The following is a 14,034-nucleotide window of genomic DNA, read 5'->3' on the forward strand; positions in this document are numbered from 1 at the left end:
TTTTCTTTGTATAAACACCGTCCATAAAGCAGTGGCAGAAAAGTTCTGCTTTCTTTAAAGTGGGAGTGAAAGCTAAGACGTATTTTAAGGCATTCCAAGTGTAGAGGTTTTTATGAGTCCCCCTTCCACTTACCCACATGTGAACTGAAATATTTTATGCCAATATAAATTTATTCTTCCTTTCCAAAGCCATTAACTTAATATTCATAGAGCCCTGTTTTTTCTTTGTGCTATTTCATTGGTTTAAGTAACCCACTTTATCATATAATTAGAACAGTAAGTACAGTTCATATCACCTTGGAATGCATTAGCTGGGCAACAGATAATTCACTTGGTGGGAGTAGAAGTAAATGGTGTGCTACCAGCTGTGAACACTCAGCAGCTACTATGCACTCATCAAAGAGTGTTATGAAGGGTTACAGAGAATTGGGAACTTAGTTAAGGGCAGATTTGTTAAAAAAAAAAAAAAAAGTCTCTTCTTTGCCAATCAAATGTGTCCCCTCAAAGTGGACCTCTAGAGCCTGGCTACTCAAAGTCTGATCCAGCGACCAGTAGTATCACATCACATTTTCTTTTTCTGGAGGATCTAAGGGGAGAATCATTTTCTTACCTTTCCCAGCTCCTAGAGGCTTCCAGCATTCCTTGCCTCATGGCCCCTTTTTTGCACCTTTCTGACCTTTGTTTTGTACTCACATTTTCTACTTCTACAGTCAAATCTCTTCTTGCCTCCCTCTTATAAGGGCACACTTGGATAATCCAGCATGGCATCCCCGTCTCAATATCCTTGACTTAATCCCATCTGCAAAGTACTTTTACCATGTTGTGAAATAATAAGAAATACATATATGTCTGTGTGTGTGTGTGTATAGATAGATAGATGCCTAGACAGATAGGTAGATACATAGACACATATATAGATACACAGATAGAGATGTTTGTCTCTGACCCTGGTTCCTGACATAGATTCCCTAAGAGGTACGGGTACTAGCAGCATCATTTGTTCTAACATTTGGTCTTTTGAGTCCAGTTCCTGACACAGAGCTCCTAAATTTCTTGGTATTTTCTGGGTGATAAGAGTGTCTTTTATTCAAATGAAGCAACTTTTGATGAGGCCTTGGATAGCTTTAGGATGGGGGCTTATCATCAGAAAGACAAAGCCTTGATTAGAAGCTTAGCACTTTTAATTCCCAACCCTCATTCTCTGGGCAGGACAGAGGAGCTAGAGATTGAGTTAGTAATAGATCAAGCCTACATGATGAAGCCTTCAAAAAAAAAAAAAAAAAAAAAAATCCCTGAAGTATGGGATTTGGAGAGCTCTGGGGTTGGTAAACACATCCATGTAGCAGAAGTGTAGTGCACCCCAACTCCACGGGGATAGAAGCTTCTGCACTCGGAGCCCTTCCAGACCTCATCCTACGTACCTCTTTATGTCCTTAATTATAAAAGAAAATGGCAAACACAATAACTCTCCCTGAGTTTTTTAAACTATTCTAGAAAATTATCAACCCCAAGGAGAGGGTCATAGGAGCCCCAGTTTATGGCCGGTCTGTTAGAAGCACAAGTGAGAACCCTGGACTTTTGACTGGTGTCTGAAGTCGGGGCAGTCTTGAAAGACTGAGCCCTTTGCCTGTGGGACCTGACGCTAACTCCAGGTAGATAGTGTCAGAAACAAGTTGAATTGTAGGACACCCAGCTGGTGTCAGGGAATTGGTCAATACGGCAAAAAAAAAAACCCAAAAACAAACAAACAAACAAAACCCAACCCCACAAACACATACAAAACAAATGAACAAACAACAAAAACAAGAACAACGCCCCCAACCACCCCCATCCCCCCACCATTTTGGTGACCAGCTGCAAAGTGTTGAAAATGTAAAGGAAAAAAAATAGCTTTTTTTTCCCCCCCTATATACATGTAAAGGAACCCATTCTCACGTTCTAGGGATTAGGATGTGGATATCCTCGGGGGCCATTATTCAGCCTACCACAACTTTGTCATTAGATAGTTTTAAGGTAACTTAATGATTATTAACACTACTGTTTAACAAGTGCCTGCTATGACCCAGGCACTTTACATATACATGAAACCTACTTTTTATAAGAATACCTCACAGTAGATATGATCACTCTATCCATGTAGATGAGAAGTCTGGGGTTCAGAAATCACAGTGAGTAATGACAGAGCAGGGGTTGGCACCCAGAACCCCATGGGTCCCAGCCTCTGACCTTCTCTTGGAACCTGGCTCATGCCACCATCATAATCACCTGCTTTATTCCCAAACTCAGAATAAGGTATGTCTATGTCCAGGTTTGTCCAGTGACCTGTCGTGTTCACTATCTAAAGTCCATGCTTCTTTTGAAAAGGAATCTTTAGTGTTATATAAAGACCAAATTGAAGGTTTTGGTAAAAAGCCAGAGCAACTTCCTGTGCGCTATCAGCTGACTGATCAGGGTTCTTTTCTAGAAATCACACACCAGTTAGGGAAGGTCTCCATCTTTAAAATTACAGGAGTTAGACAGAAATGCTGTCCCTTGGTAGGAAGTGGCTTGAGAGATGCCGCTCTAATGGGCTTCCATGATAAACTGTGTCTTAAGGGTTTAGTGGAGCAGAGGGATGAAACTGGGAAAAAACAGGAATCGCAGACATAGAAGCATTTCAGTCAGGAAAAAAAAAAAAAGCTCCTATATTTGCTCTGGAAACTTTACTTTGTACGAAGATTAACTTCCTCTTAATTATGGAGCCATTATGTAGCATAATCACTTTGTTGTTGGTATCATCCAAAAGCACAAGTACTGGATGCATAATGGCCACTGTCTGTGTTTTGCCTTTTCTTCACCTCCCTGATTCCCAAAGTCCTACAGCAAGGTGGGCAAAAGTCTGTGTACTTTTAAAATTTGTAAGCTATTTTCTAATAGACTTTCTCTACCCTAGATGTTTTGGGACATTTGAAGGTGATCCCAGTAGATTCCTCTGCTTGACCAAAATTATCTTTCAAAAGTGAAATAGATTTTCATCTGGGTGTCAGGATTATAACTCTCCCCTTTCCTACCTACCCCTTCCCACAACACAACTTCCTTTCACCTGGTGTGTCTAAGCTGATCAAAGTGGGTGTGCCATTGTTTGCACAGGTACTGGGCCACTGGGCAGGCAAGGAGGGGCTCCTTAAACCACACCGCACGTTTGTGGTCCAGAATTGGTTACCACCCTCAGCATGTCACCATGCAGTGCTTTGTGGATTGAAATCCATCTGTACTCACAGATGTGTCTGAATGCAGAACACTCAAGGCGCCCCCAGACTCCAAAGCCTTACTGTAGTATAATATCCTCATTGCTTTTTCCCTCCTTATGTACCTGGAGCTACACATGAAACTTCTTGGGGTAACTTCAACTAATGCCAACTTGATTAACATTGGAAATAGTTATGTTTCAAATAAAAATGGTCACAAGTTTTAATTGCACTGGCTACTTCAAATTTTCTAAACAAGGCTTTTTTGCATAAGAGATAAAGGTTGGTGACGCCTTTTACGAAATTGGTCCAAACTCATCAGAACTAGCAATCAAAAATTAATTCCTTGTTTTATTTTGAATTGTATACTTTATTTTAACGATCATCTTGTATATTTCTGACCTGGAAGGGTGGCTTCTTTTCTTCCAGGGAGAAAGGCTCAGTCCCTCCTGGAATGGGCCCCAAACTCTCTGCACTTCACACTGGACTGGGCCTCGAACTCTCCAGGTGTTAGGGAGCTGACCTTTTCCTCCAACTCTCTAAACATCTGGTCCTTAAGCTTAGACTACCTGACACCTAAATCTATAACGTTTATTTATCCTGAGCAAAACCTGCCCCTCCTGCAACGGCAGGCAGCTGCCTCACTGGGGAAGCTCTGCAGTGCATGACCTCTGTGGGATGCTAAGAGGATGGGGCCGTAGCCACCTGCTGACCCTCAGGCCATTACCAGTTGCATTTACTGATGTTCTTCCTGAGCCACTCTGAGTGACAAAAAATATTTAAGTTCGAGGAAAGAAGTCTCTTGACATTATTTAACTACGCTCCAATGGACCTCTGCCCTAAACACCAGACTCAGATCCAGCTGCCTACTGGGTGGCAGTAGGATCTCCATTTGGAGATGTTTACTGGGCATCTTTGGCCTAATGTGGGCCAATCTCCAGCCTCTGTCCAGCCCGCTCCTTCCCTGTCTTTCCCATCTCAGTAAATGGGACCTTCTCCCTCCCATTTTCTCAGGCCATGCTTGACCTTGTCATTTCCCTTGACTTCTCTCATTCTGTCATGTCTGTCATCCAACCTGTTGGGAGAGCAGACAGGATTGATCCAGGATATACACGAAATATCAGCCACTTCTCACCACCTCCCTGGCTACCAGCAGAGCCTTTGCTGGTCTATATTGTGTTTCTTTTGTAAAATTTAGAAAAACACCACCCCCATGGCTGAACGGGTGGCAGAGCCTTTGAGTAGAGAACGATACTCCTTCCTTGGAAGGCCGAAGCTCCACAGTTAGACTCTGGGCTGGTGCTCGGTGCCCTGACTAGACTCCAGCTCCACCTATCCATGAGGCTGGTGCCTTGCTCACTGCATCACCTGCACAACCATGCACAGTGAGCTGAAACATTGCAGTCAGCTCTAAGGCCTCTGCTTTTGCCCTTGCCCTACCACCTCTCAGTCTATTCTCAACGCAGAAGCCACAGTGATCTTTTATTAGTTTATTATTATTATTATCATTGAAACAGAGTCTCTGTCTGCCACCGAGGCTGGAGTGCAGTGGTGCAATGTGGTTCACTGAAGCCTCAAACTCTTGGACTCACGCATTCCTCCCATCTCAGCCTCCTGAGTAGCTGTGATTACAGGTGTGTGCCATCCTACTTGGCCAATATTTTTCTTTTCTTTTCTTTTAGAGATGGGGCCTCAACTATGTTGACAAAGCTGTTTAGAATTCCTGGGCTCAAGTGATCCTCCTGCCTCAGTCTCCTAAAGTGCTGGGATTACAGGCATAAGCCACCATGCCCAGCCTGATTATTTAAAAGTATACATCAAATCAAGGCACTCCTCTGCTATAAATCTCACTCTAAGCAAAAGCCAAGGTCCCAGCAAGGTCCTATGAAGCCCCATACAATTCGTTCCCTATTACCTTGTTGACCTGTCTCTTGTTATCTTCCCCTTCCTCCTTTTGCTATGAACACAGGACCTCCCTGCTGTCTCTTGAATTGCTAGGCTTACTCTCACCTCTGGCAGAGCTTTTTCACTCACACCTGCTGGAAGGTTCTTCCACATAGGTTTACCTGGCTCATTCTCAACCTGGCTCAGGTCTTTACTCAAATGTCACTTACTCTGTGAAATGTCACCTTCACTGTCCAACTACTTAAAACTGCAATCTCCCTCCCCTCTCCCCTCAATCTGACATTTCTTTCACCCCTTCCCATAGCATGTTCTCTTTTTCTCCATAGTACTTAACACCATCTAACACATTACATTTATTTCACTTATTTATTTTCTGGTTTCTTTCCTTGTTAGAACAAGCTCCGCAAAAGCAGGCATTTTCATCTGTCTTGTTGTTGGCTGTGTTCTCAGCACCTAGAGCACTGCCTGATCCCTAAGAGGTGAGCGGTTCATTTTGTACTTGTTGAATGAATGAGTGGCAGGAGGCAGAGTGGGCCTATTATGTGGAAATATATGAAATTGTTCTGGCCAGTCAAAAGCTGTCAAATATTGGCAGCTTCACGTGGCTCAAACTAATGTAATGTAATCCAGAACAATGGCCAAAAGGAGGTGTTATGTGAGGGACATTTGCTCCTGATTTGTTCAGTGTGCTCCTTCCTATTGGAAAACATGAGGTTCTTTTATAATCCGTTGGTAACGAATTTCCCGTTTAAATAGACATTTCCCTTCCTGATCTCCTGATTCACAGAGCAGCCTTCTTCCAGGTAGAGCCCCAGCAACAATAATGCCAGTCTTGGCCTTCAGGCCTCCAGATATAAATTTTTTGGCTGTGGGACAATTTTTTTTTGGCTATGGGATACTTAGAAAAAATAAAGATCAATAGACTATCAAACTGTGGCCAGACATCAGATCCAATGCCAGGGACCTTGGCAAAGGTGACATCAGTGACGAGAGGGGGTGCCTTCAACTCACTGCTCAGGGCTGGGAGGAACAAGGCTCTGTGGTCTGAGCCCAGGAGCCTGCACCGCGTCGACTGGGCTCACACAGAGTGTTCAGAGCCCAGAAATCTCTTCCTCTGCCAGGTCTGCCTCTGCCGAGCTTGCAGCAAGTCGTAGTCCCATTGCACAAATCTTTCTTTCTTTTCTTTTTCTTTGTTTGTTTGTTTGTTTTTTTCCCATATACCTAAGGGAATGGGAATGAAACCTTGATTTTGTGCCTTGTAAATATAGCTTTTAAAAAGATACAGACTATTAAAATCCAAATGAAGAAGAGCTTTACATTTGGTGTCTCCAAATGCTACATGCCAGGATACACAAGCTGAGGCATCTGTCAGTCAAGACCACAAGATGCAGCCATCCGGCCTATGCACTTAGTATTTGCTAAAAGCGTGGTTACTGGTTGAGTGCACCTGCAACACGGAGGCCCACATTCAAATGCCTGCACGAGCCAGGTGGGAAATACAAGCGAGTGAAACTGGCTGACTCACGGCCACAAAGAAATGTGTTTCCTCCCAACCTGCTTGACTTCAGGCCACCTTTTTTTCTCCTGACTTTTGGATAAGATGTGGGTACAAAAAGTATTATGCTTTTCTTCTTAAATCTATTAGAAGGAAAATAACAATACAAGTGGGACTGCAATAGCACCTGGCACAGTCCCCCAGGAATGTAAAGGTTTGTGCCAATTTAGGGCACTTGATCTGCCTCAGAGGGTCTGCCTCTGTGGAGCTTCCATCTGCTGAATAACAGGGCATCGCCCTACTGCACAAAGAACTATGTTCACAGAAACCTTCCCCAGCTTTGTGCCATGGCCAGGGACCTCCTGACAAAGGTCGACCCTCACATTCTGACTCTCCTGGAGTCTGTTCTTCACTCTGACCCAAACTGTGTCAAGTTCAGAAAACGGATCCCTGCTTCTCCCTCCATCCATTTCTCTGATGCTCATCAGTGAGGCAGCTGGAATAGGATTGCTCCATCCCCTGCCCAGGCATCATTTTAAATCCCTGCAGAAAACAACAGCTACAACCATCATGGTGATGAGGGATGACGGTGACAACCACAACCTGGAGTGCTCGACGGAGAAGGAGAGGGAGAGATCTGGTGACAAGTGACGCTCTCCAGCAGATCTAATTACTCCCAGAAAGATGTGACTGCCTTTTCATGCACAGCATCGCCTAAAAGTTCTAGAGAACTAGGCAAGGGGTAGGAGAAATGCAGCTGAAGTACATAGAAAAAAGTCTGCTGGAAATTTGAAATGATACTGAGTACAATGTACATTAGCAGGATTAAATGGAAATAAGACAAAAGTAGGAGAGTTTCAGTCAAAGTTGAAGGCTTGAGTTCTAGCTGGATGTGGTCTTGAGGAAATGCAGGTTCAGTGGGACTACATCATTGGATGTTTCACGAAGCAGGAATTCTGCTTTGGAAAACCAAACCAGCCAATAAGCAAGTGAAAAGATGCTTAACATCATTAGTCATCAGGAAAATGCAAGTCAAAACCCCAATGAGATAATAACATTTCATCCTAAGCATTCACTAGAATGGCTAAAATAAAAAAGACTGATGATAGCAAGTGTCGGGGAATACGTGGAAAAAACGAAACCCTCACACATTTCTGGTGGAAATGTAAAATGGTGCAGCTACTTTGTAAAACATTTTGGGAGTTCCTCAAAAGTTTAAATTCATAAAGTCACCATATAACCCAGAAATTCCACTGCTGTGTCCATATCCAAGAGAGATGATTTTTTAATAAAAAAATTATTTGCTTGTTCAATTGAAAATAATTTTCAATAAAGACAATGATAATGCCATTTTGTCAGGAAAAGATAACAGTTTATAAAACAGTTTATAAAACTTGTGCACAAGGCCAGGCATGGTGGCTCACACCTGTAATTCCAGCACTTTGAGAGGCTGAGGCAGGAGAATCACTTGAGCCCAGAAGTTTGAGACTAACCTGGGCAACATAGTGAGACTCCCATCTTTATAAAAACAAGTAAATAAATAAATAAATGAATACACAAAATTTTAAAAACTTGAGCACAAATGTTCATAGCATCATTTTTCTTAATAGCCAAAAGGTGGAAACAATGCAAATGTCCATCAATTAAATGAACAGATAAACAACATTTGATCTATCCACACAATGGAATATTATCTGGTCATGAAAAGAAATAAAGTTCTGATACATGCTGCAATATGAATGAAACTTCAAAACATGCAAAGGGAAAGAAGCCCTTCACAAAAGACCGCGAATTACGGTATATGATTTCATTATGTGAAATGTCCAGAATAGACACCTTTGTCTATAGACAAATCTGTAGAGACGTAAAGTGGTTGCCCAGCGCTGGGGAAAATAAGAAGGGTCTGCTAATGGGTATGGAGTTTCTTTTGTGGAAAATGAAAATATTCTACAGTTGATTATGGCAATCATTGCACAACTCTGTGAATATACTAAATCACCGAATTGTACACTTTGATGGATGAATTGCATAGTATGTGAATTATGTATCAAAAAAGCTAGTAAAAAACAAGCAGCCAGGTGAAGTACAAACATGAGAAACTATCTTCAAATGAAGATGACAGTAACAGAGATGACAAAATGAAAGACAAGGAAGTGACAAAGTGGAGAGCTAACATGCAGATAACTGATGCTCCTGAAGAAGATCCTAGAGCCAGTGGGCTGAAAATCAGAAACAAAGATAGAAGAAACTCCCCCTGCACTGACTCCTTGCAAAATCACTCAGACACATCGACACCTAGACACATTCGACCCTTACAAATGACCAATAAAGCACATTAAAAAATAACTTTAGTTTCACTATTTAATAAAAAAGATTTTCTTATTCAGCTGAAAATGATTTATAATAAAAGCAATGATAATGCCAACTGTGACTGAGGTGCTGAGGGAACTGGGCTCTACATATATTGTTAATGGAAACATGAATCGTAGAACTTTCTCATGTTTGTTCTTCACCTGACTGCTTGTTTTTTTACAAGCTTTATTGATACATAATTCACACACCATGCAATTCACCCATCGAAGTGTACAATTCAGTGATTTAGCAATTTGAGAGCACATAGCAAACCTTAGTAGAATCTTATTCACTTTCCCAGCATTTATATCTCTAAGAATTCCCCCTGAGGGGAGAAAAGGACTAGATTTATCCAGATATTTAGCTATAAGAATATTATGAAAATTTATACATATCTCCAATGCTCAATGACACAGGCATTTGTTAAATTAATTTTGCTCTCATCATATAATTAAAAATCATGAGGCTACTGATGATGTTTTGGAAAAATGCTTAATGACAAATTCTTTTTCATGGCTTTTTGTTTTTTGTCAAGGGACGATAACAGTTTATAAAACAGCATATGCACCATTTAAAATATTTACAGTACATGCATACATACATCACATGTACAGATGAGTAGAAAGTGAGAGAGAAATAGGAAACCAAGAATGGGAAAAGTTCTTATCACACATTGAGTGGTAACAATGATTTTTATTTTCTTTTTGCTTTTAAAAAACTTGTATGGTGATTTTGCACGGACTTCTGTAATGGTAAAAATAATAATGAAAGACGTTTCAAGAGTTCTCCAGGCCGGACACAGTGGATCATGTCTGTCATCTCAGCACTTTGGAGGCCAAGGTAGAAAGATCACTTGAACCCAGGAGTTTGAGACCAGCTTGGGCAACATAGTGAGACCCCTATCTCTACAAAATGAGTTTTTAAAAAATTAGCCAGGCATGGTAGTGAGCGCTTGTAGTCCCACCTGCTCCATAGGCCAAGGCGGGAGGATGGCTTAAGCCCAGGAGGTTGAGGCTGCAGTGAGCCATGATTGTGCCACTGCACTCCAGCCTGGTTGACAGAGTGAGACCCTGTCTCAAAAAAAAAGTTCTCCTCAGGCTAGAGTCCAACGCTTCAGCAAGTGCATGAGACCCTGGCCCCAGCAGCCCCTGTAACTTCTACTAGCGGGTATGGGGCTTCTTAGGGGGCCATACATCATTTGTGATACTTCCCTAAATGGGAGCCGTATTTGTGTTTTAACAACGATCTGCCATTTCATTTGCCTGGAGCGTTCTCCTCTCACTCCCCCGCCTGGCTTCCTGACTATTCTCTCCTGGGTCACCTTTCCTGGGAAGCCGCCCAAGCAGAGCTAACCATCTCCTGCTCTCACTTTACCCTGTGTATACACTATTTTCGTATCTTGCACGGCATTCCTATTATGTTTACACTTCTCTCTCATGACTCATTTGAGGATAAGGCCAGGTTCTTAATCATCCTTCTTGTTCAATCAGCATCCAACACCGGCCTGTATAAATGTTTACGGAGTAAACGAGTGAATGAATGAATGAGTCTGTCTGAGCTCTAGGTTCACATGAGCCTTGAGTGCAGAAGACCTGCACTCAAGTGCCCCTTGGATCCCTAAATCAACATGCCCCAAACTAAGCCCAACGTTTTCTCCCGGTTCCTCAGTACTAATCCTCACTGTTTTTGTGTGTGCATCATCTCTGTGATTGGAGCTACACCCTTCCAGTGACAAGCCAGGATCGTGGGAGTCTCTTTTCTCTGCCATAATAATTCTCCTTTGGCTATCAATTCTGCCACTGACATGACTCCTGTGTTGTTTTCCCTTTTTTCCATGCCCATGCTGCCGACCTCTCTCCCTCACTCTCCCTCTCCCTTAGATATCTGCCACAGCCTCCTCAATCCCTACCCTGCTGAAAACTCCCCAGTGACCTCTGTTTTCCCCAGGGTAAAGTCAGAACTCTTTGTCAAGGTTTACGTTCCCTGTGTGATCCAGCCCCACTCAGCCCTGACTGTCTCTCTAGCTTCGCTTCTCCTCAACCCCACCCCTTTCATCCTTCTTAGGAGCAACCTGAAGAGCTTTCTTGTCTCCGTGCCTCATTCATATTGTTTGTTTTGTCTGAAATCCTTTTTCCAACCCTCTTGCCTCCCTAACTCATTTGTCAAGCCTTACTTTAAAAGACACTTCTTCCAGGAAGCCTTCCTTCAGTCCCCAAGTCCAGTTAGGCCCCTTCCATATGCACCCCCCTAGCTCCCTACACTTTCCCCAGCATAGCTCTCTCACATTGTATTTAATTGTTCACTTAATTGTTCTTCTCCTCCAACAGACTGTAAGAGACAACAGCCGGTGGCAGGGCGGTGAGGTGGGGAAGCAGAAACCAGGTCTGCTTGTTCATGAACATTCCTCCGATGTCCAGCAAAAATTTGGTCCTTAATAAAACCGCTCAGCATTCAACAAACCAATACAACAGATGGATGAATGTTTGCTTGCGCTACTGCAGATGCTAATTCAAACTTGGGGACCAGGCGAGGCATCTATCTGGCTCTTCTATTTGTGAAGATCAGAGAGAGGGAGCAACAGTACCTAGTCGACTGACCGAGAGAGAGCTCTGTGGTGGGGGAAGGCTGCTGTGCTGGGCCCTTGCACGGAGTGTGCTTTTCATCTGATTGCCTTTCCGCATATGCACAACTAACTTCCCCCATGGGTCATGAGTTTTTCCAAGACTGACAGGAACCTACCCTGAAAAGTAAAGGAAGTTCCCTGCGTGTTTCTTAATGCCACCTTCAAAATATTTTCAAAGTTCCTGAGTTTAAAGGTCCCAGGACTGAAATTTTAGATGGTGTCGAATTCCCCCGTGGAGATGCTGCTGGGCCTGATCGGACAGCTGCCCCTCCCACACCCGCTTCATGAAGTCGGGATACGAAAAAGAGCAGTGGTGTTTGGGTTAGGCAGGCAGTAGTGCAAAGTCTCCAAGTGGCTGAGTCAAGTTCAGTTGAATCCAGCTCCCCGGGGAGGCTGGAGGGTAGCTGGGTAGACTGGGTGGGTGTGGTGGAGTCTTGATCAGCAAACACTCCGGCCCTTCTCCCACCCCTCCGGCCCTTCTCCCTCCCTACTCCCGCTGAGGACTGGGTGTACTTCCGGCCTCACTGACTTTGTGCTTGGCCATGTGACCTGTGTTGGCCAATGGAATGCCAGCAGACAGGATGTGCGCAGAGGCGTTAAATGCACTTACAAGTTCTTCTTTCTTACGTTCCTTTCATGCTCCTTTCATTCTTGAAGAGAGGAGTACATCCCAGGTCACTACTGTTCCTTCAGCCTCCTTCTCTGGATATACAGTTTGGACACATTTAGTTTGAGATGGCTACTATAGATCTAAGCAGAGATCCATGTGATTCGGAGTTCAGGGGGTTTGAGCTGGAAATACACTTTGGAATCATCTGCAAATATGTGGCATTTAAAGCCTTGAGACAGACGAGCTCACTAAGGTGTGAGTGTGGATGGAAAAGGAGTCCAGTCAAGTGTTGGTTTCCTCCAATATTCAGAGGTCAGAGAGATGAGAAGGAATCAGCAAGAAAACAGACACGGAAAAGCCAGAAAGGCAGGCAGACATGCAGGCCAACCGTGGGCCGTGGGAGCCCCAAGGACAGAGGGCTCAGAGTTGGAGAGAGCTATCAAAAGTGTCCGACACTGCAGATGGGCCTGCGAGATGAATATGAAGCACTGACCTGTGAGTTTAGTGACAGGGATGTCATAGGTATCCTTGATAAGAATATATTTTGTGGGGTCATAGGGGCAAAAACATCAGCTAAGGGATTCAGGAGAGAATAAGAGGAGATATATTTGCAAGTTAGACAGTTCTTACTAAAGCTTGGTTCAGAAATGAAGGAGAGAAAAGGGACTCTAGCCCAAGGGGGTGGTGGCATCCAGAGAGTTTTTATGTGGGATAAAAAATAATAAGTTTGAACGCTGACAAGAAGGATCCAAGAGAAAGAAGAAATTGATGCAACAGGGATGGGAGAGCAGTAACAGCCAGTTCACCCATTGTACCAAGAATAAGATTAGGGATACAGCTTGCATGCAGGTAGGTGAGCAGATAGAGTGAGGGAAACTTGGGGACATTCTCTTGCAGTTACATCGATTTTCTCAATGAAACGGGAACCCAGGTCGTCAGCAACAGTAAGCAAGTGGCAGGTGAAGAAGAAAGTATAACAGAGTCATCTAGGAGAGTTGAATGAATGGAGCAAGGTGTGCAGCTTAGATGCTGGCTAACAGTGACTATTCTGAGCACTTTGTACTGGCTTTTCTACTAAAGCTTCACAACAGCCTGTGAAGTAAGCCCTATTATTTGCCCCATCTACAGATAAGAACTGAAGCACAAAGTGGTCAAGAAACTTGTCCATAGTCCCACAGCAAGAAAGCCAGGATTTGACTACCAGTGATCTGTTTCCAGGGCCCAAATGCTTAATCACTAGGTTAGGCTGACCCAGTTAAACATGAAAGCTTGTCACATAACTGAACTAAATAGAAGAGAATAAAGGTTGAACTAATGTTTGTGGTGAAACCACTCTGTGTCAAGCTCTGCACTAGATGCCTTTGCAAAAACCCTTTGAGCTGTGGTTATTATCAACCCCATTTTACTGATGAGGACATTAAGGTCTGGAAAGATTCAGTTGCTTGTTAAAAAGTTGAAGAGCTAGCAAATGGAAGCCCACACACCTGATTCTAAAGCCCACACCCTGTGTACAATGCCAAAGAACCCTTATGATATGTGAGTGGGTCGACCTAGCTTCAGTTGATTCATTAAAGCCAAATACATCAAAACCCTCCCTACATCAGGCTGAGATCACTTGCAAACTTTATCCTGAGCAGCTGGAGAGCTTGCGACATGGTCCTTAGAGCAGGAAGAATTTAAAAGAAGGTAACTTTGGGGGAATGCTGGTTGTTTTTCTGACCATTTTTGGATGCTTGATCCATTAGGTGAGGAAGAGGAGAGCTTAGAGTTGAAGTAGATGATGGGAGTTTGGACATTTTCTTTTAATTAAAACTGTAGCCTT

This window comes from Chlorocebus sabaeus, chromosome 14, assembly GCF_047675955.1.
Source record: "Chlorocebus sabaeus isolate Y175 chromosome 14, mChlSab1.0.hap1, whole genome shotgun sequence".
Taxonomy (NCBI): domain Eukaryota; kingdom Metazoa; phylum Chordata; class Mammalia; order Primates; family Cercopithecidae; genus Chlorocebus; species Chlorocebus sabaeus.